The sequence below is a fragment of the Carassius auratus genome, chromosome 31, assembly GCF_003368295.1.
Source record: "Carassius auratus strain Wakin chromosome 31, ASM336829v1, whole genome shotgun sequence".
NCBI classification, from domain to species: domain Eukaryota; kingdom Metazoa; phylum Chordata; class Actinopteri; order Cypriniformes; family Cyprinidae; genus Carassius; species Carassius auratus.
The window spans coordinates 6,605,571-6,614,316 of NC_039273.1; positions in this window are offsets into that span (position 1 = coordinate 6,605,571).

Sequence of the window (8,746 nt, forward strand, 5' to 3'; positions counted from 1 at the left end):
TGCTGTCACCCTCCTCCTCTATGTCTGCTTTAATTTAATTGATTGCTTTTATGCTTGCCTGAAGGAAGAATGTCCACAGAGATCTCTTCACACATACTTTTTTAATAGGAGTTAAGTTCCATGCAAAAGCAAACAAAAAGCAGCAACGGCAATCAATTCTGAGTTGTTCCCTTTCTGGGCCAGGAAGAGAGGAGAAGTGGAGATTGTTTTGATCACACTCAAGTTTATTTTTATATCGGTAATGAATGAAGGTGCGCAGCGTGCGATACGGCCGGCCATCCTCCGGTTTAGGAGCTCCCCTCATTTGTCTTAGTGCCACAGCAGAAGAAAAGGAGCAGCTATTGAGTAAATCGGCTGTTGACCGATAAGACCACTGTTTGCGTCCTTGGCTTTTGTTCAGCTTTGTTAGAACAAGTAGGCTGACGGGATGGTTTTACTGCTGAGAATGAGAATGTACGCCAGTGGGCCATCCTTGCTCGAGAGATCTGCAATAGTACGCTTATTGTTTTCATTCATTTTGTAATTTTTAACCCTGTTGTATCATTTGTGTTATGGATCCTGTATCAATTGATTCCTAACTGTGGTAAAATCACTGTGTGAGCAAAGAGCTCAGTTTTTTTTTTATTTGGAACAAAGTGCCCCTCAAGAATATGAATTGTAATGAATTTACCTAGGCCAACTCATTTTTTTATTTGCTATAGGCGACTGCACTTTGTGATAGCCTATTTGCAGTCTTAAAATACTTACTGTGCAAATATCAAACATAGAATTGAACAACATCACTTATAACACTGCATTGATTCCTTGAGGAGCTGTCAGCTTGATTACTAAAGATCCGATTACATTCATGTGCTGTGTATGATTACAATCTCTTCCTTCCACCATCTGCATGATGACCTGTCATTAAGTCCTGTATGTTGCATTTTAGTGTTGCAAACCGCATAAACTGAATTCAATCTCCCAACAAGCCACTATATATACAGTCTGGTTCGGGTTTTGATTTGAAATTTTACTATGATAATATGGGAAACCAGGTTGCAAGCCTTCATCTTAAATATTCATTTCATCAAAACAGCACAATGGACCAGGCTTGGGGCTGTTCTTACCATTTACTTTAAGAAATATACGAATGTCAGAATATAAATACCAGATTGTAAAACATACTGACTGTATACATTTCTCATATTATACCGGTGGTGACATGGCTTCAGACATAACAATGACTGATAGCAGGAAAGTAGACTCCCTTCTGATCATCCACCATAAAAAAGAGAAGAGAAAAGAGAGAACGTGAAGCATGCACCCAATTCAATTAAAACTCCTCTACCAAGCTGTACGTTTCCCAGACCCATTAATAGTAAACAGTGACATCTCATTATTTTTAAGATGGTGTAGTTTATAAAAAACGCCAACTGTCAATGCACTGAAACACTTCAATCAGTTGAAAAGTAGGACAGAGTTTATGTACGCTGAACTGCATGGTGTATAGGACTGCTATACACAGTCATGTAAGACTCCCAATTTCACGGTCTCAGTTCAAGGAACGCAGAATAATACACACAGTCAGTTTTCTCACTGTAGTATTGTTGATGTGAGCACCCATTCTTCCATAGTTTTAATAGATTTCTAAAAACAGATTTCTGTTTTTGGTGAGCAAGGCGATGGAAAAAAAAAATGTCTTTTAACATGATATATTTTTTTTCATCCAAGTCGCATGTAGAAAATACCTTAGTATTGTACAATTACAATACAATACATAACATTTCCATTTAAAGTACTTTGGGATCAAAACGAAAAAAACTCAAAAGCAGCCATTATGCTGTCTTTATTCATCCTTTTGTAGATTGTTTTTTATGTTGGAAAGCAAAATCACCATCAAGTCATTTGAACGCACCTTAAGTCATAATTACTACGCAACTCATTAATGTCCCTGAAGGACTTGAACACATCATATGATTAGATTCTGGTCTCTGGTTATGATTCAGATGTTCTGTAGAACTGTAGAAATCTATCTTTCTGCAAACAGAGAGCTGTCACCATCCCACCAAAAAAGCCCATACTTCAGTCACAGACCTTTTCCTTATCCACACATCTCTCACTAAGATTACACCGTTATCTTCCAGGCTCCGGCCAGTAGTTGCATTTGGACCAGTGAACTGAACACTAGAAATAAAGTGTGGAAAACAGCTGCACAGCCACACATCTCACAAAAAGTGAGATCTAGTGTTTTGTTTATATGTTTTAATGTGAAATCTGTTGACCATGATGACAGACTCTGAAATAGTAGATAGAGTTGATAGTAAATATATCATTTTGATTCTCGTTATGAGGACACATGCCATCTATTAATTTAGCTTTGTTTGACACAAGTCCTTTAGGGAATTCACTCAGCAGTGATGCATTTCATTTGTTCCACAGCTTATTTCTCCCATTTGACTAAAAAACTTGTAAAAAAAAGTGAAATGGCAGTGTTCAAGCACCACACTTCAAATTTTCGCCTTGTTGATGATGGTTTTGCAGCAATATATTATCTCAAATGCTGTTGGGACTTCAGTCCTAAATTAAAAACAGGTTCTTTATTGATCCCTGTGGTGCAATTCAGGAAATTGTACAAGTCTGAAAATATGCAGTTCATACATTTGTTTTGTGAACACACAAATGGTGAAGAATGGTCTTGACCCTGTGCATGACCGCAAGTAAAATGTACCCCCACTATTCAACTGACCCCTGAACTTAGCACGGACTTGTTAGGCTCAAAGGTCTGTTAAGCCATGTTGTTTATGGCTTAATATTGCAGTAACTCACAGTGCACTTTTCTCTTTAGCGCTGCAGAAGGGCTGTATTCCCATCATTAAAAAAGGACAGACTTGAAATAGAGATGACATCACTGTAAAAAAAAAAAAATACAAAATTCATGCATTTTTAAAACAAATGTAATACTATTTACATATTTGCCTTCATGACTCTAACAAAATGAAAAATACAATATTTTCCTTCCCTTTTTAATGCATGCAAGTGAATTACATTTACTATGTAAATCATTATTTAAAATGTTTGAAAACATTGTTTTTAAATAATGATAATTATTTTAAAAAATATATATATTTATTTATTTTTATTTTTTTATGTAGACCATGACACAAGTCATGAGGGTGTACATGGGTCTGTGATATACCATGTGATTCACCCAAATAAATAAAATAATATTTATATAAATCATAATCATAGTCATAATCAGTTTGAATTGCATTTATATATATATATATATATATATATATATATATATATATATATATATATATATATATATATATATATATATATATATTTGTACAACTTAGGAGATCCCCCCCCAAAAAAAAAGAAAAGAAACCTTGTCTTTGACCCACTTTTGATTAAATTCACTTCATGGCTCAGTAAGATACAGCCTAAAAATGTAGATTTGCAACACCCTCTACATTTTTTCCTTGCATTTACTTTTCAAGCCTGTAGGTCAAAATATTGGAAGTGAGAGCAGAGGTGAAAACAAGTGCTGTGCAAGTGTAAACGTTACACTGAACCACATTTCAGTCATGTTGGCTGCCATAAGCACTGTTGTGTCAGAACTGTCAATGAGGTGAGAGTCGCTCTGCTCTCCTCTGGCAGCTTGCAACTGTACAGCATTGTTTCATTATGTTTACCATGAGCATCCATTCAAGACCTGTTTCTTCAGCATTCTCCCTCTCTTTGAGAGACCAAACATCATGTTGAACCTCGAAGGCAAAGTGCTTTACATGTATTTCCTTTGTACTGCTATCAGAATGCTGTTATAAATACACTTCTTTTCGTTTTGGAAATGACTTGCATGCCTTGGTGGGTCATAACTGATTTTGTTGAGCAATGGCAAAACAAATATAATAATAATTGGCAGTTTTGTTAAGCAAGTCAGCAAGCCAACATTATATGATGATGCATAATAGATTTGTTTAATAATTTAATAAATTTAAGTTAAGTGATGATGAGTAACGAAATGGAATCCTCTGAACCGAGAAAGTGATGATTTGATAGTGTCGTATAAAATCGCTAGTGTGAAGTTTCCTAAATTGCTAAATGTTTTAAATGGAACAGGACATGCTAAATGTCCCCTCTGCTACAAATAAATAAGTGACTTATGTTAAAAGGTCTTTGACAGTGTAACAATGTGGTTTAGCCTCTCATTCAATTCACTGGCCCTCTTTATCTATGTAAGAGTGAAAGTGTTGTAGATTTACTGCCTTTGAGTTTGTTGGGAAAGCAGAGCCGAAATGGAATTCCATGGAATGTTGTGCCATTGAAAGAGCAAGATAAATAGATTAGATGGATGTAGTCTTTTTTTTGAGGTACCACAACTTGCATATTAGTTTAATGAAAGGCACATATTAACATATAACGCTAAATTCGTTCACTAAATTGTCCACCTTGTTTCATGTAATTAATATCTTTACAGTAGAGCCTTATTCAATTTGGTGGCTTGCATCAATCCTGTGTAGCTACAGTGAATCACATATGATAAGTCATGGGAGATTTGGTTTATTGACCATCAGAACTATTAATAGCTCCCTCGGGGGATGATGCAGTGCTGATGGCAAAGCAACTTGCCATTAAAAGACCAGCTTAATTGCAGTACAAGTCCTAAATCCCCTAGATTTCTCAAAACCAATCCACTCAGACGTTACTGATTTTATTGGTTTTCACTCGTCAGGTCCTTTAATACCCGCCAGCTTCTGTTATGAGAAACTCCTATGTCACATAGCTGTAATGGTGAAGATTGCATCATATAATAACCTCTGGTAATATGTAGCTTGTGTAGTCTCCAGTATGAGCTGCTATGCAGTCACACTGGGAAACTGATTGAGTGCATGAACGCTAAAAGCCAAAGACTTGTCCACATGATTGTGCACTCGCTGCAATAATCAACGCTAAATAGTGCACATTCTCAAATTGGATGTGAGGATCAGTCAATTGACCTGTTGTGTACCTTGACAGTATGGGGTTTCATTTCTCTATTGCTGATTTACAACACACAGTACCGTGAGCTTGGGCTCTTTTGACTTTGGCGAGTAAACAGCCGTATGGAGAAAACCCTAGCAACCACGCATTACTGCATTAAAACCATTCACAACACCCTAGCATCCATACAATAACACACTAAAACCATTCAGAACACCTTAGCAACCAGATAGCTATGCCCAAGCAGCAACCCGAAACACTGAACGTAGCTTTGTAGTGGCAAGTTGCACAGGTGCACCACATTTCCTTTAAAAAAAATGGCAAAAATCACATTTTTACATATCAGGGTAAAATTTGTTATGTATTGCAGAAACAAAACACAAAATGTTCCCCAGCATTTCCCAAGTGCTTTTCCTCAGGTACTAAACATACACACAGAGACAGGCACCTTTTTTCCTGGTATATCAGGGACAAAATCACTCAAAATGCCACTTTATTAGTCTCCCATTTACACTTTTAACAGCCTCTTGCAAAAAGCAGCATTCCCTGAACAAAATGGCTGCTAAAAGCCTAGCTGTGTGGTAAAGCAGGTCCTCAGCCGCTATTAGCCTGAGAGGCCGAGGGTACGTCTATAAATGGAGCAATGATGGAATAGCCTCCACAAAAGTCAATTAAAGCACTTCATTAGACTGTAATACTCCAGCAGAGGCCACAGGCCCACGAACCCAGTAATGATGCCAATCAATGTGTGTATTACGCAGAATTAGCCTCCAGCTCTCTGGAGCAGGGCCAGAGAGTAGGACAAAATATGAAATGAGTTGTATGTTTGTTGAAACAGCAACTTTTTTCTGAAAATCTGATAAAAAGAGGTATAGTGTTAGGCTATGTGAAGGCTAAATGGCAGCAGTCTTTTACATTATGTACACTGTGCATATATATGACCTGTTTTATGACCTGCATTCTGCAGTGAATGTGTACAATTCATATAACAATTGTAGAAATTTTACAAAATGGTATATACATAAAATAGGTCTTATATTGTACATTTTATTCCGCTAAGGGGTTTGCAAGAACCCCTCTGCACATTGTAAAAACTGTATATTTCAGTAATGCATATATACATGATTCATTATAGCGTGTTGTACCATAAAACTTAATTCAATGTCTGACCTAACATCTAAACTCAAATAATTTTGCTTCACTACACCTAAAAAAAAAAAAAGGTCTGGCCCCTCGCATTAAGGCTAGAATCCCTTAAAGTAAATAAAAAAACAAAATGTATTTCAGGTCATTTGAATGTTTTCACAGATGTTCTATTGCAAATTAAAGTGCGTATTTTCACCAGTTGTCAAATAGATATTAATGACAAGAAGTCCTATTCATCTGAGGTAACCATAGCAACAGTTCACTGCATACAATATCCATTGCAATCAGTATCGGCCAGTGCATCAACAAAACATCATGAGTCGTCTCAGTATTTCTCACTTTTACATCATTATTAATACACATCACAAATGTATCACAGAGAATGTTGTTGTTGTTGTTTTTCCTGTAGCTCAAGCAGTAGAGCACCTGCAACAACAGCATTATGGGGTTGATTCTTAGGAAATGCATGAGCAGATCAAATTTATGCAACACTTGCTTAACCCGAACACATACATGGAAAGTAAAATGTAGAAAGCTTACAATTAGATGAGTGTGCTTGTTCCCTAAATGATAGATTGTGCCCTGAAAGATATTTATAAAAGTCTGAAATGTATTGTGTAACACTGTTTAAAACCCTTAATATTGAACAGGTGCTGTATATAATCTCACTTTAATTTTTACATTCGAGGGATGATTCAGACCAGTGTGTGTGAGATAGCACATTTAAATATAACCGTAGTTTTTTTTTTCTGTCCCTGTTTACTTGAAAGTTTTCATGCAATCGGTCAAAAAAAAAAAAAAAAAAAAAAAGAAGAAAAAAAAACATGATGATAAAACAATGATAGATTCTGTCAGAATATCTTATAACAGTTATCTGGTACAATTTAGCTGTGTAACTTATTATCATGCACACGAAAATAATGTAGGTATAGGAAATCCACAAGAAACTAATGTATACAGTAGGACCAAACATAACAGGCAAGGGACTTTATATAATAGGCATGTTGCCACCGATTCCATCTCATAACTACCCTGTAAAGAGCCAAGAAAATGGGCTTGGCAGACTGTGTTCAATATGTTCCCTCACCTGTTTATGCAGAGAAAACAGATGGCAAAAAGCAGATGTCGGATACATTTTGCAGTATGAAAGCAGTCATTTTCTTGTTACTTTGTTTCTCGCCAAGCTTCATTTTAAGTCTCAGTAGAGATTCCAAATATCACACATGGGAAGACTTGGGAGTTATATTACAGTTTATTATACAGTTATTATACTGAAATCTCCACAGGCATAACAAGTGAACTGGCTCTGCCTCATCTTTGAGCATTAAGTCCAGGACTGTCTCGGTCGATGTCCGTCTGACCAGTCAGTGGTAGTTCAAGCAACATTGGCCTGAGAACAATGCATTTTTCCATTGCACTTCTTCAACAGTCTGGCAATTCTAAGATTTCAAGCTTTGTTGGGAAACTGCAATTGACAACTCATCCCTCCACGCAACATGGTATTTAAACAAATGTGTCATCATCAGTAGGTTTGAGTGTTTAAAGGAAATGTCTCCCACATAAAAAAAACAGTACTGCCCTACACAAACATCGGTAGCACTTTATTTTACAGTCCTGCTCCTTATGTACATACTATGTACTTATTATAGTAATTACAATAACTATGTCATAACTAGGTACTAACCCTGAACCTACCCCTACCCCTAAACCTAACCCTACCCCATGTAGTTACCTTGTGTTACCAGAACTTTCTTAGATAAATACACAGTAAGTACACTATAAGTACACGGAAGTACACGTACTGTAAAATAAAGTGCAACCCAAACATCTTTTACTCCACTATCCACCTGTCCTTGCCAACTGTCATCCACATGCTGAAATAACACACTTTTGCCTTGACATCACACAAAACCCTATTCATCCTGAACCCTGTTTATTATGCAGAAATGTAAAGTAAAAATTATAAATACATAACTGAACATATAATTGACTGCTCTGTGACTAGTCACTTTGCATACTTCTCTAACAGTCTCTCCTTGTCTAATTGGGCATTTTTATCCAGGATAAATTGGAAAGTGGAACAGACTTTAAGTAATCTAAAGTCTGGCTACATGAAACTAAGTATCTTTTAGCCACGCTCAAACAGCCACTACTTTTTTAGAGTTTGTGATTGCTCCCTCATTGCAGCTTCCATCTACTTTAAAGAGCTCTTTAAGCTGATGGCCACATGGGAGTCTCAGCTGAAGGTTGCATTGGCCACGGTGCCCACAGCAGTTGAGCAGTCATCGAGACTTCATGCCAGGGAAAAGTATGAAGGGGAAGCAGAACAGAAGACAGCATCCCATATCTACAGGCCAGGGGCAGTCAGTCTGTCTCCTCGTTCTGGGGAGGGGTAAACCCGTTAGGCCTGGCTGAGAGACTAATGACTACCCTCTATTGGATGACACAGAGATTGTGCATGGTGAGGCTTGACCCTCGCTCGAACCACATTAAGGGTTACACCAATGAGAACAGTGACCAAGCAGTGAACTTCCAATCCGATCCGAGTCAAGCCACGTCTAGAATTTAAATGTGATCATGCGTTTGAAGGACGTATAAGCTACCTTTCATTTTGGGATGAATTAATTTTAGT